General features: G+C 41.8%; 1 protein-coding gene and 1 non-coding gene across 3 annotated transcripts in view; both read left to right on the forward strand.

Annotated features, from left to right (window-relative positions):
* arhgef17 (Rho guanine nucleotide exchange factor (GEF) 17) overlaps positions 1-20,433 on the forward strand; it is a 49,131-nt gene that overhangs the window by 6,106 nt on the left and 22,592 nt on the right. The gene's annotated exons all lie outside the window — the stretch shown is intronic.
* On the forward strand, positions 6,372-6,443 carry trnad-guc (transfer RNA aspartic acid (anticodon GUC)). The gene has a single exon. It is a non-coding gene; the product is annotated as a tRNA-Asp (tRNA).

The raw sequence follows: 20,433 nt of genomic DNA on the forward strand, positions 1-20,433 counted from the left end.
CGAGGTCCTCTGTGCATGTGTTTATTTGTTTCATCCAGTGTCGGTTGTGTCTATGGCAGAATTACAGTAATAGAGAATGGATTCAATAAACAGTTCACCCAAACACAGTCTGGCTGTGCAGTGCTTTGAATTGGAAAGGACCCCCTGTGTGGCAATGTTGTATTATGATAATACACACTGTAATACTGTAAGCAAGGGGATACATTGTCATTTTAGTGAAGAAGTGCTGTAACATTGACTGGCCTCCATGCTGCTTTGTGCTGGTTACTGGTTACACAGAGTGTCAGGTGTGAGCGCCTGACACTCTGTGAGGTTATGTCAATGTTTTCCAGCAGTAGATGTAAAATATTTCAGATGTGTCTGCTAAATAAATGGCTTTTTTCAGCAGGTTAAAATGCATTTATGCAAGAAATTGAAAAATGATGGACATCTAAAGTTTAACTCTGTGTTCAGGCCTTCTGATTTGTTACTGTGCATGTTTTAATACTCTGATGTTTGCTGTTTATTAGAAACAAGAAACGATAAACAATAAACTCCCCAACCTTTAATTTGGCACCTTCTCACTGAGCTAATAATATTTACACCCATTCGTCTGTTCTTCATTTGCTGTTGACTTGTTTAGCCCTGTGCTCATTGTCCGACCTTGTTGCCATAGTGACTGTAGCAGTAACTGGCAAGTGACCTTGCCAAAAAGGAAATGGTTTTAGGGAAATAGGAAGTTGTTGTGGCAACTAAGGAGTTTGATGATATCCAGCACTGCCGGCTGCTGTGTGTATGTGTATGTGCTCATTGTGTGTGTGTGTCCACACTGTTTGTCTGGAATACATCAGTGCCTTGTTCAAACGTTTGGTGCCCAGACCTTTGCAAACACGCGGTGCCCTGCAGCTCTGGTGTTTTGTGATGGCCTGTGTGATTTGGACTGAGTGTAATGGTGACTGTGCCAAGCTAAAATGGATCACAGACAAGTTCCGAAAGTAAGGCAGGGATAAAGAAAGGACGCGTGACGCAGGAGGAAAGGAGCTTTTTTCCTTTTCTGGAGACAGAGCGTGGCTCGTTTCACCCACAGTGCAGTTTTTCTTTTCTGACATCAAAATCTCACACTAACTTACTTTTTTTTTTTACATTTCTCCTCTGTTCCTCTGCCTTCTTTTCCTCCTCCCATCCAGATGTTTTGCCAGTCATAGCCTGTTCTTCACATGTGTGCAATGTTATATCGGGTTGCATTACTTTCATCCCATCTCCCATTTTTCTTATTCCCCAATATTACTCCTCCAACATGTTGTCTTATTCTTCTCTTTGCTGTCTCTCTCTCTGTGTCTCTGGAACATTGCAGTGAAGTGAGGTCATAACGTTTGTCTTGGTGTAAGGCAGACGGCCGAGCCAAATGTCAGGTAGGGAGAGAAGCAGAGTAAGAAGGAGTTGGAAGGAAACTTGCTGGCTAAAAAAAACATTTGAAGGATCAAAATAGAACTGAGGGAGAGCTGAAGAATGAAATGGGGATGGAGCGAGGGTGAGGGAGCAGATGTTAGAGCAAGGCTAGATTATAGTTGAAGTCATTTTTAGTGCATATTTAATATGGAAAAACATGTGTGTCCGCAAACAGGGTCAGATTAGGAGGATATTCATACACCACTGACTCCTGTGCACTACTTTATGAAGCATTAAATCCATTAGATGTGTATTGTATATACATATTGTATGAATTGGTAATCAGAGTTTGGTGCGTGTCCTGCCTTATTTTAGGGCATGATTTTGATTTGCATTGGATTTTCTGGATAAAATTCTCTGTTTATTCAGCTAGGCCAGCCCTGTGCTATAGTACATGCAAGCTGTAGAGGTAATGAGATGGAGAGAGAGAAGGTACGAGTGAGGTAAGATAGAAGGATGGAGACATAAAGATTGGAGTGTGCTCCACTCTTCTTGGATTAGGTCTAAAAGCACAGTGTTTATAACTCCAGATTTATAGCTGACTTTGTTTTATCAGGCCACCCACGTAGAATCAAATTCTTTCCCTCTGCCTTTTTTCTTTGACTCCCTTGTTCAAACCCCTCTCCTCCCCAGATGTACTGCAGTCGTAGATAGAGGAAAAGTGGAAGTAGAGATGGTGTCCCTGCATCTGCTTTTTAAGATGCAGGGTTCACTACAACGCATACTTTTATTATTGACGAATGCAAGTTGTTGAAAAATAATGTGTCTGGGTGCAGCCATCTTTCAGAGAGCAAAGGAAAAATGACAAAATTGTACTGACTGTAGTGTGAGAGGTTTTGTTACACAATATGAAGTCCATCAACTGACCCTTTATCAATAGACCAGAAGCATATCCAACCAATAGCTTTCTTTGAAAGCAGACTTAAAAGTAAAGTGAAAGGACACACACACACACACACACACACACACACAGGATACAGTGTGGGTTTATGTGTTAACATGTAAAGGTCAACAGAGTTCCAAAGAGTGCCGGATGCTGAGAGAGTTAAAAGTGAAGAAGGGATGAAAGGATGAGGATGCCGTTTGTTCTGAGTGTCCTGAGGACTGAGCAGAGGTGGGATGAATCAGGGGATCAAAAGGGATATCTGTGGCACTGATGACACACGGGCAGCTTCTGATGGTCGACATTTTGACTTCACCTTATGTAGGTGGAGGTTAAGAACTGCTTAAACCTGAAAGAATGGATCATAGACACAAACAAACAAACTTTCATGAAAATTAGAAACTTAAATGGTAAACTAATCTATTAGCCTCTGATTAAGTGGTTCAATCTGTTTGTATAATGGTTTCTTTGATAGTATTTCTCTGTTTAGTGGAGTCTGCCCTCCATGTTTAGCATGTTTAGCTTGCACCCAATATGCTAACAGAGTCTTATCTTTCAGTGTAGTATATAGTGTCAAGTAGTGTTGCTGCAGGCAAATCCCACTGTGGGGCTCCATCTGGTTTCTCACAGTTGGAAAAAATAAAAACATCTGTGGGAAAAAGTGCTGGACGTTCTTGCCGTCACTTGGTGACAGTTTCAATATGCTTAAAAAAATCTTTAACTTTCCCTTTTAGGGATTATTTTGTATATAATTCACTGTCTGTCCCGTGGAAAGTCCTGACAGCTCAAACCTGTGAACAGTGGCTGCTTGGCTCCTTGCTCGGACTTCTTTGTTCCCAGTCTTTCCCCTCCTGACCGTCTCTTTCTAACTCTCTCCTCTGTTGCTGTGGATCCACCCAGTGTAATTACAGAGCAGTTTGCTTATGTAAGGAAAGCCTCCTCTGAAACAGCACTTTCTAACAAGAGTTGCTATTTCAGCTTTTTTTCTGTGCACACAGGCAGACTTGAACTTATATGTGTGTGTGTGTTTGTGTATGTGTTTTCGTGTGTGAGAGAGAGGTAAACAACAGATTCTAGTTTCACCTGGGTTTGTGAGTTTTTTGTTTGTTCCTTTGCCATATGTGTACATTATGGTACATCTGTAGAAAGGCTGGGCTTCCCTGTAGTTTTCAGTCTGAGTCATACATCTGCAGACCATGTGACCTACAAAGATCTAACATGAATATTCCTGTTTTCACTTTGTTGATGATTCACCTGATGCAGGCTGCGCTGCTGGCTGCCATGTGCTTGAGGTCAGCATTAACAGCTGGGGTGAAACTGAAGGGAAAAAAAGCTTCTCTAGACAGTTTCCTAAATGCCTCAAAAATTAATATCAGATGCAGAGAAATGAGCTGATAGCAGCTGTTACTGCCTCAGTAGCATGCACAGATAAAGTCAGATCGTTCTGCCTGTTAACATTTAAGTTACCAAAAACTGCAGTTCCTCTGTTGGCCACTTGAGGCTACCACCAAAAATGAACCAATCCCCATAAACGTTTACTGAAATGACTGACGAACATGTTTTGCAAGTTACATCAAGTATGTATAATGATTCCACACAGTGAACAGCCTCTGTTGTAGTTATATCTTTATGCATGTGAGTTCTAACAAGAGTTTATGTGTGTGTGCACGTCTGTTTATGAACCTAAACTGAATGTTAAAGATGCTTCCTGGGTCTTCCCCGTCACTCACACAATGGTGCAACTGTGTCACCAGCGCAACGTGTAGCATAGCATATTTTACAGCGTGGTCGGACACAAGCGCACACACTCATATTCTACTCAGCCCTCTTCTCTCACTTGTCTTTTTTCACCCAGATAAACATGACAGTCGAAACACTCTTCTCAGTTTCTGTCCTTACATTCCTCTCTCACCCCGTCCTCCCATCCGTCTTATGGCATCAGTCCGCCGGTTTGGATCATGTTCTAGCTGCCAGTTAAGAAACTTGCGTGAAAATGGGAACGGGAGACGCTGGAAGTGTCGCAGTGCTGTTCCTGAGTGGCTGGTGGGATCTCGGATTAAGGCGCAGGGAGAAGAGGAAGATGATGGGCAAAAAGAGACGGGAGCGGCTAAGGCCAAAGATGCCTTACAGGCAGGTGGTGTTGGTCCTCAGTGTGCGTCTTCAGTCACATGTTCTCCTTTTTCTGACGTATTCTGTGACAAAAGACGGTTGTTATTTGTATTATTAGTGAGTGTGATGTTTTGTGTTTGTGTGCATTGTGGGCAGTTAAGAGTGTTACATGCTGCTGTCATTGTATTACCCAGTCAGTGACATCACCCAGATCACATGGATGCTGCCACTAATAATGTGGATGATGTTAAGAACTGCACTTAAACCCTAAACATGTCATGAGGTAGAATAATCCTGTTGAAGCTTTTTAAAGTTTTAAATGAGAACTCAAAAACAAACGCACCTCTTGCAGTCTAAAACATCTAGCATTGTTGTCTTTTTGGCACACAAGCCATACAAGTTCATTTGTTGGGTATTCATGTAGCTTTTTCTCACCCTCTCTTCAAATTTGCATCCAGTTTGGTCATTCAGCTGAAGGACCAAACTGGAGGGGCGTCTCCGTGCTCAGATGTAGCTGTTGTTGTGTCAGAGATGATAAACTGCTGGGTACATGGACGTCTCTGCCGAGCCTCTTGTAGGCCTTCTGATGATGGAAGTTATAGACATATTTTAGTTTTCTGTTATTTCTTGTTGTTGTTATGTATTTGCATATGTTTGCGTAAGGTTAAGGTGTCTATTGAAGTGATAATTATTACCACTGATGGCCTCATGCGGCTGCCCTCCTTGTTTCCATAATGTCATTTCAGTAGAAATAGAGCTGTTCTTCATTTCCTCTTAAGATCATTCGTAACTTTTTATAATATTAGACGTTTCTTGTCTATTTGATCTGTATTGTTGAATTCCGTTCCCTGTCCCCTCTCATCGGTGAGTATTGGCTTCATTTTTCTGGCCTCTGCCAGCTTTTGTACTTAAGTAAAACAATTTGTCCCAAGATGAGTTTTCACAAAGATGTGAGTCAGCCTGGAAATATGTTGACCTCACCTCAGCCAAGAAAACATGGACGTGTGTGTTCAGGAGTGTGAGGGAGAAGGAAACAGAATCATAGGGGTACTGTGTGTGTGTGTGTGTTTCATGCCACATAATTTAGTGTGTGCATTCCCCCCCTTTCCCCTTCTGTCTGCTGTTTTTGTCTTTGCCTGTCTCCTGCCTCCCTTGGTCTCACAGTCTGTCTCTTCCCCCTGTCACTTCTTGTTTCTGTGTAAAGGCTGGCTAATTGATAATGATCTAAAGTTTGGGACTACAGAGCACAACAAGCTGGTGCACACACAGAACCATCCACGTCCAATTCAGACGTGTCAGTGTTTGCCAGATGTTGTCCTGTTTTTTTTTTTTCACATGATCTATCATGATCTCAAATAAATTGACCTGACTTTTATACAAAGGGTGGAGCTGCATCGTCCATCTTATACAGTCTGTGGTGTTGACTATTATAACAGCAACACCTTTGGTGTCGGCACTTATCTAAGGGCAAATCCTCATCTACAGCAGAGTTTAATTACTTCTACAATCAAAGCCTGAGGAGGGAAAAGAAAGGATTTCTGTGTGTGTGTGTGTGTGTGTAAGATTTGTTTTGATTGATAAGTGGCTATTAAATTTCAGTCACAATGTCTCATATCAAACATCCACATTTTTGTGCTATTGTGGTCAAAAGACAAAACCACGCTGACCACAGTGGCTTGTAAGATAAGGAATAGTGTGATGTTGTTGAAGCTCAGCTTCTCTCTTTTCACAGCTTGCTAGTTTAGCTAGCTGCTAGTAGCTTAGCTTACCATAAAGACTGTGAACAGCTAGCCTGGCTGTGTTTGAAGGAAACAAAAGCCACCACAGCCACTGGCTTTTATGTAGTTTAAACAAACCTTATATATAGAGTGACCTTTGCACATACTGAGAGGTAGGTGTTGCTGCCTGAGGACACACAACACAAGCTCCGTCTGAGCCTGTGAGGCAGAGCTCCTCGTTAGTATAGTGGTTAGTATCCCCGCCTGTCACGCGGGAGACCGGGGTTCAATTCCCCGACGGGGAGAGCACATGTTTTTTCTCAAATTTCCCAACCTGGGGCAGGCTTGTTATCTAATCTACAACACATTTATCAAATGTGACAGAAACGCTGGCATCAGCCCTTAAACTTAAACTCTTAACAACAAATTCAGGAGGTATCAATACTGTGGGCTGGCTTCGCATGGTGCAGTTTCTGGCTTTAAATCCTTATTAAATGAGTCCTGCATGTTTTGTGGTCAGTCAGCACTGACAGTAAGGGTTAAGAAACACCACCATTTGGCATGAATACTGTTGTTAATTAAAAATATTTAAACCAGGAGCAATGGTATTAAATCATTTCCAATTATATGAGTAGAGTGAAAGTTTTTCCAGATATGTGTCTTGTCAAAAAACTAGCTAGTAACCCCACTGTACTATTAAGTTGTAGTCCAGTGTATGTGTGTGCGTGTGTGTTGACCTGCTGTCCTTTGGCTGTCTCTTACATTCATCCAGCAGTGTGGAAATTTAGCCAAATGCAACAGCAGTAATCGCCATGGCAATGATGATGGTTAATGATAATGACTGCCATTTATCTGCAGATTGCAGTTGTGTGTGTGTGTGTGACCCCATAGGTATGTCTAAAGAGCTCACATAAAGCTCCCATCACCCAGTGACAGCAAGGGGGTTGTGGGTAACTGGGTCCATTTTTCCTGAAACAATGTCGTCCTTCTTCACTCCTCAATGGGCTTCTTATTTTCAAGGAGGCCTCAACTTTTTCCCCCCTTTCAAACATTTTATTCAGCTGTTGGCATTTGGGTTGTGTGGTTCTGAAATGTTATTGTGAAGGGAGGAGAGAAATGATCTAAGGTTCGCACACAGTGGTCTACAGAGATGCCATTCACATTAAACATGATTGGAAAGCATAGTTTCCCGAACAATGTTGGCTTAGGACTAAATCTTGGTGACTGATCCAGCAGCATTTTGGCCATGTAAGGATGTAAAAAAAAACATGGCCGTAGTAAAAATGTGTGGTCCAAACCAACAGTTTAATAAAAATGGGAACAAATTCCAGCAGGAATCTGACACCTTTTTACGCACTCATTACGGCAGTCATTGTAATTTAGTCGCACTAGTTTCCACCAGTTGTAACATTGTTATCTCACTCCCTGTTTTTGCGCAGCTACAACTTCCACTGTGAATGAAGGCCAAGCAGACAAAAAGTTCACGATAAGAAGGCGCCAAGACTCTAAAAATAGTTCACAGTATGACCTTGGCTTACAAAACCCTGATTTCTTCAGGACTGAAGGGATTTTTTTTATTTTGAATAAGATCTGTTAGATTTGTTTTTCCAAACTTTCCATTCTCAACTTACCCTTGATCTCTCTTTCATAACCTGTTTCTGTTTTATCTCAGATTACCAGTCTGCCATTCGACAGCTTCTCTCTAGCCATTTTTCTTCTATTTTACAAAATGTAGTACCATTTATTTCAGGAGGCAGGACACAGAATTTGTACAAAGCAAGACAATAAATACAGTAAATGCACTTAGCATGTGTATACAAGTGCATTTACTGTATCTATTGTATTATTGTCAGATTTTCTCGGTTACAGCTGCTATAGCAACCTTTTTTTCCTATAGGGATTAATAGCGATAATTTTAATCTTAATCCTAATCTTAGATTACAACAATAACTGGTGAGAATAGAGCAAGTGGAAGGTGCAGACTTTATTAGGCTGCAAGTGACGTCAATGGATATCTATTCATTATATCACAGTGATCGGTCCCGATGTTGGCTGGATTAGATAGATTGGGTATCGGATAATGGAGCCGATTTATGGGGCCAGTCTATTCACTTTAGCTCTATGTTTGCCAAAGGATTCACAACAAGATCAAAGATCAAAAACATGGAGCACGCCAAAGCCGCAGCACAAACATTAGCCTCCATTACCAGTGGTTAATCCAACACAAATGAAACTATAGACAATACTGACTGTGTTGTCTATAAAAACACAGCACGTTACATATCAGTTAAACAAAACAAGTAGTTGTGGTGACCTCACATTTTCTAAGTCATGTGACCATTTATGTTAATTTGAGTGAAAAGCCATAATTGCACCTTAGTTAAAAGCTGTATTATTATCCCTTTAAACCCAGCCTGTGATCAGGGCGGCAGCCTGTCACTGTCCACGTTCTCATAAAATGAAAATGTCAAGAAGATTATAAATGGTCCTGAAAGACGTTTCCTTTATATGTGTGTGGTATTGGCTTTTAATTTGAAAAATGTGCGCAGAGGTGAAAACAACACAGATCCTGCCTTTTAAGGAGCTATTTCTTCTGTGTTATCCTTCTTGCAGGAGCCATAATTGTCTTCATTGAGAGGGCAGGGCAGGAAGTGGGTTTGGGGGAGGCATTTTTTTGAGCATCGCACACACACACACACACACACACACACTGCAGTTGAATGTGTTCGTCAAAAGAAAAAGAAAGAGCAATAGGCTGTCACAGAGTTGTGAACTTAAATATTTCTTTTGAAAAATATGATGGTCACCCCTTATGTGTACATCTCATCACCCATGGAAACGGTGTGTGTACGTTGCCGTAGGAATGTGGTGACATCAGCTGCGTTAGCGTTTCAGTTTGAGAGAAGCAGTAGAGAGAGAGAGAGAAAGAGAGAGAGGAGGACAGGACAATAAAAACAAACTTGTGTGCTACTTTCTGTTCGTCACCATTATTCCATGTCTCCACACAGTCATTTATCTCCCACCTTCTCCCACTGAGATCATTGTTTGAGTTTGTGTGTCTTGCTTTCTTTCTGACCCCGTGTTCGTCTCTCTCTTTCTGCCTCTCTCACCTCTCTCGCTCTATTTTTATCTCCTCTCCCACTGAGCTCACATCTGGATCTTATTGACAGACTGAACAGCCCTTCAGCCATGAAAGACTCCCTGGACTGTGTGTGTGTGTGTGTGTGAGGTGCATGTGCTCGGTGTGTGCCTCACAAAGCAGGGCAGACCTAAGACACACGTGGATTCATGCAAAGGGCATGGACATCATCCACATTTATCCTCGATGCAATGCTTGGATTTTTAGTGAACCCTTAGTGTCAACTCATCGTGCACATGGGGGGTGTTAACTAACCCCACCCACAAACATCCAGAAAATCGTACCAACATATCCCAGGATTCATAGTGCAGCAGCAACGTTTGGTAGATTACTTACTTACAGCTGCTGTGAAGAGTCACCGAGCACATCATGAATCTTTCAAAGGTGCTGTGCTCTCTTTGACGTCCTCCAGGGTGGACACCACCTCTCCCTCACTTCTACCTCACCTCTGTGGCTTTAACCCACAGCAGCGACTTATCAGGTAGTGATATAGCAGCCTCTTATCTCTCTAAAGGAAGGCTGCAGCCCTGAAAGAAAAGAAGGAACGTTTTTTTAAGAGATGTGGTTCTGGCTCAGCCGACTCACTTTTTCTGCATGTCGCACTGATTCTTTCATGGTGTACTGGTGAGCTCGAAACTAATTTGAGCTGACTGTCAGTGTCGAAGGGTCGACATGGGTGAGCCAAATGCACGAAATAAATCAGAGTTCAGGCTTGAGGCCCAGGTTTATACTGATGATAAATGACAACAATAATAGGAAGTGGGAGACATGAGCACGGATGGGGTGCTGTGTCAATCATGTTTAAGCTGTCAGTCTGTTTCTTTATCTCTTCAAGGTGTCAGTGCAGGTTTATGGGATACATGTATTTGTTTGCATTTCCGGGCGACGACGTAAAGATTCGGCCCGTGCTTCCTGCAGTAACTACAGTGATCGAGGAGCTGGTGTATGGGTTGGGTGTGTGTGTGTGTGCTCTATTAATAGGAAGACGAATGGTACAGGCCTGGGAATGTTGTCTTCTCTGGAAAAACAAACTTTTCTTTCCTCCCTCGCTCTTTTTCGCTCCCTCTCCATGAGAGACAGGAACGACAGGATGAGGAGGGAGAAGAAAAATGACAAGATAAGACGGAGATAGATGGCGTGACAGAGGATGAAAGAAGGGAAGCAGACAGAGTTATTGTTGTGGAATTTGTTGTCCAGCTAGTTTTGATTCTTTCCCTCTCTGTTTTTGCTGTTTGAGCTGTTCTGTGATCCAGCTTTCCACACTGAAAGATCACACTGTAGCCTTCACTGAGGCTGTTTTACTACTCTTAAAGTGGATTTACCACTTTGTAAGGTCAGATCAACCTCAGCATTAAACACTAATGCCAGTAAGGAGGGAAGGATGTGTGGTTTTACTGGTTGGTTGGATCAAACATCTTTCTGTCACCATCACATCAGCTGTCATCCACCAATCAGATCTCTTCTTTCTGTCGTCATTTAACATATGTCACTTATACTTTTATGATTTTGTTAGAATCAAGCAGCCTCAGAAGTTGCAGTTTGCACCAAAGCCTCTAGGGGCTGTATCTGCAAAACTTTTTTTTTCACTTCTTTGCTTGCATTTGGATTAACAGGAAGCTTTGGCTTTGACTCAAACATGGCGACAAGTGGAGCCTCCCACAGGGACTCAAAAGCCTGTTTTAATTTGTTATACACTCAAAATTAGTGTGTGTGTGTCTGTTTCTCTCCACTGGTCCCAGTTGTCCAACATGTTTTTGAACTCTTAAAGTCACACATTTCACTACAGGTTTATGTCTGCGGGTGTATTTATATGTGCAGTTCATTCCTGCCTCTACAGTATGTGTGGATGGATGCGCTGTGTGTGTGTGTGTGTTTATACAGACATGCTACCTGGATTCCTGCATTCCAGTCATTCAGGCTCAGGCTAAAACATTCTGGGAAGCAGGGAAGGAGGAGGATGAAATGAAAATAAAAAAAGAGTGATAGCACTCAGGCTTCTTTTGGTTCCTTCTACTCTAAGGAGGAGAACTCAGGGTTAATTTTTGTTCCCTCTGAGGGCCTGTACCCCTAAACTGTCTGATTGTGATGTCATTTCTTGTCTTTGTTTGCCTGTTTCACTTCCTCTGAGGATAAAGTAACACTTTGAATCAATCATGCATTAGATGCCATCGACACTTTAAAGTGAAGGATGTTGGTGGTGAGGATTGTTGGAGGAAGGAGAAACTGGGCAGCCGAGCACGAATGGTCAGGAACGAAACCTTTAGTTTGATTTTAGTCAGCATGCTGATCTAATCACTCCCTCTGAAAGCAACTCTGGGACTGAGCCCGTATCACACACACACACAGATGCTGACACACACTCACACACATACACGCAACACTGCCATATAAGGAGAAAGCAAGAGGGAATCAGGCAGGGTTGAAACAGGGGGTCTTCTTTTCTTCTCTCCCTTGTTTCCATTTTCTCTCACCCTCCTGAAGTTCATTGGCAGCTCCCTCTCTCTCTCTCCCTCCTCTATATCGTTTTCACTCATTCATCCATTTTTAGCTTGCTGTCTTATTTCACTTTTTGCACTCATTCTCTGTCCTCCTCCCCTGTCGCTCTCTTCTTTGTCACGCTCTCTCTCTCTCTCTCTCTCTCTCTCTCTCTACTTCTCTGCAGGCACACACCCAGTTTTTGGAAAGCTCTCTTTGCACCATTGAAACAGTTTCTCTCCTCCTGGCTTTACTCAGGACTACACATTAACTAAATGCCCAACAGCTCACCGACTCCCTGTTCAAATAGACCACTGATATTAGGCCAGGTTCACAGGAAGGTTAGAAAATAAGTCTGTTTTAATCTAGTACAATCTGCACATCTGAGGCTGCACACCACCTGATATAATGTACTCTCAGTCGGTTTGACTTGAGTTATAAACTACTTTGAGCATTGTAGCAGCTGATTCTGTGGGAAATCCGTCATACTTTACTTCCCTCTTACCCTTTTCCTGTAAACTGCTTCTACAAGGCTTGTTCTGTTTCTATTATTGATCCTTTGTGTCGGTCTGTTAGCGTAACCTTGATCTGCATCAGCCACTTTCCTCTTCTCCTGTTGTTATTAAGTTTCCTGAAAACAAGCTGGCCTGTGGTGTGTTTAGTCAGAAAGTGGAGTGTTAGTGAATATTTTGACAAAACTGTGGTTAATGTGTACAGCAGAGATGACAGAGAGCACCCCCTGTGGCTTCTGTGGTTTCTGTGTGTGTGTGTGTGTGTGTAGTGGAATGTGACTGTTTCATGGGTCCAGTTATAAACGGATCTGCTTTCCTGGGAGTATCCGGTATCTGAGTGCATGTGTACTTCTCTGTGTGTGTTTGTGTGTGTGTGTAGCTGAGATAAAAAGTTTTCCCTTTTTTAGTTCTGTCCCACTGGGAGAATAACTTCTGTGTGTGTGTGTGTGTGTCTGGGGGGGGGGGGGGGGGTCTCAATCAGGTCCTCCTCTGTTCACATGGATGACGAGCCCCAAGGATCTCAGATGTTAGACGTCATGCATTCAGAACACAGGTTCATGTTACTATATGTGCATGGTTATGATGTGTCAATGTATGTATACCTACAATCAACTTATTGATTACCTAACAATTATACAGATCAGCTGACTTTGACCTCTTGGATATAAAACATCCTCTAACAAATAAGTTAAAAGTGGCCATTTGGACCATACTGGACGCATTTGCTCAATGCTAGAATGGCTTAACATCTTGTAGATCCCTATTGCGCCTGCTTTGAATATTATCAGCCTATTAAATGAGTGTTATCAGTTGTTTGTACTCCAGTAGATAAGGCTTGTAAGCTGCCTCCCCAGCCTACCTGGACTAACACTGCTGTAATTGCAGGAAGCATCGTGCACAGCAGATGCTTTGCAGGATTTCCACACTTGGTTGAAGGTGGTGTCACAGTGGTTGGAGTCTGAATAAGACTGTAGTCATTCTTTTTGTGTTCTGTTTATTCATTAGAAGATACACTTCATGTGCATTCATATACACGTCTGCAGCAGGCGGGAGATGATAATACACTTCCTAACCTGGTGATAGGACACCTGCTTTCCAGAATGATGGTACTGATAACAGCTGATAACTGCCAATCAGTGGGCAGGAGACTTTCCAATTGGACTTCATCCACAGACTTCTTCTCTAGCTTCACCATAGGGTTGATGTTTACAATTAGTAAAACAAAAAGAACAGTGAGATGGGAGTATTTGTGGATGACCTGTAATAATTCTGATGCTTTGAGTCTTTTTTCACCTTTATCAGGACAAAGTATTTATTTATGACCAGATGCTTCTCTTGCACTGATCAACACATGTTAGCAGGCAAAACAGTGTAAAACAATGTTAGCAATTAGCTTAAAGCACTGCTGTGTCTAAAGACAGATGTTCCTTCTTGTAACACATTCATCTTTCCTCTAGTACAAGTGATTTTTTTAGTGCAATTGGACCTCAGTGGTGGTGCCAGATGTTGTTGCTAGGTGATTTATGACGCAGTCAGCTCTGTAGTGTAACACTGCTGTGTTAGTGTTTGTGTGTAGGTGCTAATCATGAAGTGCTCCAGGTTTTCTTTTTCATTCATGCTTTCCAGTGCATTCAGATGTTTCTGTGGCAACCAGCGTTACATAGCAACTGACCTGCCAATAAGTGCTGTGCTTTGCTCCTGCTCCATGTTTTGCTCCCCGGAATTCACCTGCCTCCTTGTCCAAAAAGTTTTTTAAAAGAGTTCCTTTGCAGCTTTCCTGTCAGACTGTCTGTGACCCTGAAGGCTTTTTTTTTCAATGAACAGTGACAGCCGCAGCTGCTGAATGTGCATAGTAGATGCAGAAAGTTTCACATGGTCACAGTGACAATCAGAGTTTCTGTGCTGCGTTGAAACGGGCAGTGACAGCTTCTCATCTCTGCTTGTGCTGCCTTCAGGCTGTGGTAAACCTACATCAAAGCTTTTACTGAACTAAATAGAGGCAGCAACTTACTTTTTTCATGTCTGCAAAGGCTTCACTTTCTGTCACTGAATTCCTGCTCATCATCACTGAGGATTTCCTCTTCAGGTGGTTAATACTATACTGATGAAGAGCAGGTTTTTAAATTAATAAAAATGATGGACTATTGTAGAAAATCTGTGTAAACTTCTCTTTCATGCAGAGACCTTGTTCACATCTGACAATAACAATTCCTCTAAGTGCACTCAGAGGTAATAGAATCTCCATGAGTGACCACTTGTGATTAGATCTATATGCAAATACACACCACCCATTCAGTCAGACGGCAATGCAGCTCTGAAGCAGCTCTGGACTCACTGGACAATGGCCGCCATGTAACACCTGATTAAACTGTCACTCTTTTGTAGTGACAAATTGGGGAAAGTATTCTTATCAAACCTGTCTCTAGGGTAAATTACATGGAATTAATTTACCAGATGACACCTGCAGTTCCTTATGTGATCACTAGAGGCTGAGAAGTGCGTCAATCCCCACAGACCTCCATGTTTACATGTCCAGCTCAACTCAAGCATGTGTACAGCATAGTACAAAACACAGCTGGTCTCTATATAACTTCCCCTTTCATAGCAACCATGCAGGGATGAGTTGTGATTTTACTTGCATGTTTTAATTTTATGTGATCTCTCTGCATCTTGGATGTTCTTACATCTCTGCTGGAACCATTGCAACAGTTTCAGTTTGGAATTTGCTGGATCTCCTCGAAAATTAAAACAATTCAGCTTTTTGTCTAGAATGTCTCCTGTGCGGGACTAGTGAATGATTATCTTATGATGTTTTTTTTTCTTTTTTTCAAAATAAAAGCCCTTTCTGCTCTAAAAGTGACGTGTCTCTGTGTGAACAGGGCCTACATGTTCTTTTTGGGATTAAACAAAGCTGAGCAGATATCCTTTTCCTTTCTTCAGCATCAGTGTTTTGATACCTCCTCTCTGTCCTGTGACACCCTTTCATGAGATCAGCCTTTGTTCTGAGGCATTGTTATGTCACTCGTTTGTGTGTGTGTGTGTGTGTTTCTATCTGGCCGCTCATTGTTTGAGTTCACACTAGCTCTTTTGCAGCCTGTGGTGCACAGATCAACAGAAATCCTCCCTGTGTTTTTCTCATCTTCATACCACCATTATCTCTAGGTTTGACTGCCAGTAATATATTGTAGGTTTACCAGCCAACAAACTTAAACACACACATGCCAGGATTTTAGGCCGTGAGAGGTCAGGAATGTCGAGGAAAGAAGGATAAAGATGGGGAAATGGAGAGAAAGGGATAAGGGGGAGGAAGAGGGACTAAAAAGGGGGAGAAAGTGAAGTATGAAGCAGAAAAGAAAGAGATTGGCTTAATCCATAGTATAGTATTTATTCTTGGCTAAGCTGCAGTACAATGCTGACTAGCTTGTCAGCAAACCATTTGCCGTTATCACTTTCAGTCTTAAACATCTGAATTTGGGAAGTGCTGCTGAAGAGCCAACATTAGCACCGTGTGCATCTTTTATGAGACACCATTCCCTGAGCTGACTCTCATTAAAATAACACTTTTCTTTAGGAAAGACATGAGATTTTATTCTATAGATTATTCTGTGAGAGATATCAGAAACTTGAGAGAAACTGAGATGACAGGGAAAGGACAAACTGGGTGGGAGAGACAGACACAGAGAAGGTATTTCCGGAGTGGCGTTTGGGTTAAGGCTACTTTCTGTAGCTGATGGCTATCTCTGGAGCCCACTGCATTGTGGGATATGATGCTGCTGGACAGGAAGTGGATGGGGTTGACAGATTACAGGCTGGGGGGAGGACTGGAAATTGAGGATATAGATGTAAAGTGAATCAAAGGCTCCTCCTGGTGAGTCACTGTAGCGCTGTCTGGTTGAACTCATGCTGAAAAAGGTGCTGATAAAGATCCTGAGAAGAGACAGTAAATACACAACACGACTTTAGTTGTCGTTTCACAGAAAGATTTCTGGCTGCATTTGCTTTAAAGTTCATTAAAATATGCTACTTGATGATTTGATGATACTATTTTATGCTATGCTAATCCTTTATTCACTGGTCTTAGATTAAGGAAGTGAAGGCCTTGATAATAGTTCAGGGATTATAAAACCTGATCCTGTGTGATGTAACACATTTAAATGGAAATTAAAACATTTTAGAAAGCAGGTGTAAGATTTAGAGGATAGGGTTCAGTCAAAGGAGGTAATGAATATTAATGTTTTCTGAATTTAAATATTTTAAAATATCACCAACATAACCAAGTGTTCTAGAACTGCTCATGTAATTTCACATTATATTAAACCTCTGGGTTTTCTGGACTCTTTCTTGGTCTTGTTGTAGACCAGCAGTTGGTGATGATTGATGATTCTTTGGCTCTGACTCAGCCCCCTTGATGGAAAAAGGGTGAAATAGTCCATATCTTTGTGTGTCTGTGGTGTATTGTGCACTGCTGTTGCTTCGTGATTGGTTTAGAGTCAGGGTGCTACCAGATGATGATGCAAGACACACAGGAAGTTCACAGTAAACTGTCCAGTTGACTGAGAGCTGTAGTTTAGACTTTTAATTTCACTCAACTCACAAACAACTAGCCTAATGTAGCCTCGGTGTATGTTTTCAAAGTGCATGCTGGTGTTTCATATTTGGAGTTCTGCCATTGCTTCATTGTCTCCTGCTGCACCTTCTGGCACTGTCACCGTTTCCCACAGTAGCCGGTATGGAGCTGGTTTAGAGCTGTCGGGAGTGTAGGAGAGGTGACACACTCCTGTAAATGGGCCTCATGTAAACATACACTTCCATTTTCAACTTCAAGTTGTGCTGCTTATAGCTCATCTCAGATATTCAGATACATGTTTATCACAAGTCAGACACTATTTATAGAAAATATAGTGCATCATCATATATTCTAACATTAGCTACAGTACAAAGTCTTTGTCTGGTTTCTGTGTGCTTTTTGGTTTAAACTGTGGTATCAGTTTGTTTGTTGTTTGGTCATATCAGCTTTTCATCTCAGGTATCATTACCTGTGTGTTTGTGTGTGTGTCCATATCTGTCAGCGCTTATAATACACGTGGACACGTGTATTTTAGTCCAATCGACAGTCATGTCCTTGCCTCAGCCTCACCTTTAGGGGACAAAGACTCTTTTCACCGCACATGTACCCCTCTCTCTCTCTCTCTCTTTCTCTCTCTCTCTCTCTCTCTCTCTCACACACACACACACACACACACACACACACACACGCACGCACATATCCACACCATTCCATAAGGGCGTATTTGCAAGTAGATCTGGTTACCTGTGAAATCTCCCTGTGACACACACACTTCTGTAGTTTCAGTCACAGCTCGGTGTTTTTAAATCCCAGGTGTTGTTTACTCTGCATATTGAACTCTTAATGACATGAAGACAAGTGTGAACTGAGCACATTTATTTATGTTTATATGACAGAATGTCTCATACTGTTTGTGGTTTATGTTTAATGTTATGAAATTTAATAGTTCCTTAGAGGAAAGATGTAAAAGAAACACAGCCTGTAATGATTTCTTCATTATGACCGCTGCTGCCCCCTTGTGGGTGCTGTTTATGTATATAAGCACAAAAACAGAGGATTTAGTGAGTCAATAGCACTGTAAGGCTTACGTCGAGCTCTTCTCCTCCTGTTCCTGTTGAACTCTGAGGGGATGTCAGCAATAGTTACAGATTCATAAATGTTCTTCATTACATTCAGACAGCATCACCACGATGTCCGCACTATAAGGTGTTCATATCACTGAAACAAGAAATGGTGAGAAGTTCTAAGTAGTAAGTAATAGCTTAATTTCTTCCCCCATAAAAATCCGAAGAAGCACCATCATGCCTTGCCTTAGTGAAGTTAGCAGCAAAACAGTATAGGGCCTACTGCATCTATTTGACCCATATTTTCTGACTGCTATATTGTCTGTGTTGTTGGTAGCAAATTCTTTTAGTAGCCAGTATTACAAAGTAACCAGCACTGATACAATGCAGGTTAGTCTGCTGGCTTGCTGTGGTAGAATACTACCAGCTAGCACAATTCATGATGTAATCTATGTCGATGTTATCCAGCAGTGATTGTGTCTTTATTTTTTAGTGCAGGACAGGAACAGTTAGTTAAACAATCAGTCCCAGGAGTTTGGATGGAGTACCATTATTATCCCTGGACTGGTATGCAGTTGAAATCACAATTAAAAAGGCAGTAAAGAAGTCTTGTCAGATTTTTCCTGTGGGATTAGAATTGTATTTTTAGAGCACACTGTCACCCTGCCAGAACCTCTTCAAGCCTCCAATTTTCCCGATCCACCACTGACACAGAGAACATTATCCTGACCTCCCACGTTGAAGGTGGCAGTGAGAAAGATCTTTTTTTCCTGGAATCACCAGCTATTATCTTGTTACCGAGCATTGACATGGGGAGCAAACAGAGCTACACACACACACACACACACACACATTTACACACAGACTTCGATAGTACAAGCTGTATGCCTGCACAGGTGTGTTATGAGAAATCTGTTTGGATCTGTTTGGGCAGTCATGCGTCCACCTCTCCTAAGGTTACACACACACACACACAGAAAAACGTGAGTGGGTATGCTGACAGGTGTCATCAGTCCTCCTACATGTTTATCTGTACACTGACTCAATCTTTGTGGGGCAATATTGGCTCAAAGGCTGTGATACATATGTCACGTCAGCTGTCATCTAGCAGCACATATGAAAACTCACTGACATAGTGACTGAGCAAGAATTAAACCACACACACATTTCATTGTAGGGTGGGGAGGAAATATGAGACTGAACCACAGCTATAAACGTGTTGTGCTCAGCCACAAATGTGTATCTGCTGGTGTGATGCTTTGCCATATTTATTTATAAATGCTGTTAAATGTGCCCACATTTGTTCCTGCATGTGAAAGTCTGACTATTCATCATCATCTGAACCTGAAAATAATCAAAACACACTCATTGTTTCTTAAGAAGGATGCACTGACTGTCAGTGCGTCAGTGTGTGAGTGCACAGCACTTGGAAATCTGGGTCAGGCCGTAAATAAATTGGTAACTCTTTGAGGGGAGAAGACTCCTTTCCCAGACTGTTTTTTGTGCATGTGTACATTCAGACATGCAGAAACACACACATGCAGAAACACACACACACACATTTATAACCCCCTGCCTTCATTACCTAGCAACTACATTATTTCAAAACTAAACAGGAAATGCTGAGGATGTGAAGGCTCATGAGTTGCTATGGAAACAAGATGCTGCTGATGTTGATGTAACTGGTTCAAGTGATGATTGTGACTTATGATCTCTCATGTAGCTCAAACAAATTGAGCTCTTTGTACAGTGTACAGTGGGATGTGTGTGCATCTTACTGCTGTATATTCTAATACATCATATATATTAGTCATATTTGATTAACATTTGTTATAAACTGCAGTGTGCGATATGTCACTGCCTGCAAGGGATCCTTTTGTGTAGGTAGCTAAGGGTTACATAAATATTAGATTATTTGTCTTAAATGGCTCCCTTCTGTTTTAAATTAGAGGCAAATCTGACTGAAAGGGAAGAAGTGGAGAGATAGAATGAGACCTCAGAGGAAAGTTATTAGTGTATTTTGGAGTCATTATTAAGATGACTTGTGTGTTAAAGGTTGCCTTGAGTCGTGTGTGTTTGGAAAAAAAAACCCTTTTCTGCCATGACTGCAGAAATGCTTGCAGAGATTGTCATCACTGATCTCTGTCACCAGACCTTAAAAAAACATCTTATTGTTTCTATGGTAAGTAGGCTTAAAGGCCAATTTCCTGCCATGGGCTTGACCTTTAAATGTCCTTTTATGACCTTTTTCTGTTGTCACCATCTGATCTCTGCTGGAGAGAAAAGGCCTGAAATCTGCTTGGGTTTGTCGCTGACTAAAACAAAGACAAAATAAGTTTGTCTCAGTCATAAAAATATATTGTGCGTTAACATCATATTACATGCTGTTAATTTATCTATGATCCGCTCTTATTTTTACATTTTCTACTGTTCCTCTAAGTTTAGATTCAACACATTGTGTCCTAGCTCATACGCTGTGAAGCACTTGGCTTGCGCTGCAGACACACAGGCACCTTGTACTGTTTTTCCTCTGCCATG

Source organism: Parambassis ranga, chromosome 13 (assembly GCF_900634625.1).
Source record: "Parambassis ranga chromosome 13, fParRan2.1, whole genome shotgun sequence".
NCBI lineage: Eukaryota > Metazoa > Chordata > Actinopteri > Ambassidae > Parambassis > Parambassis ranga.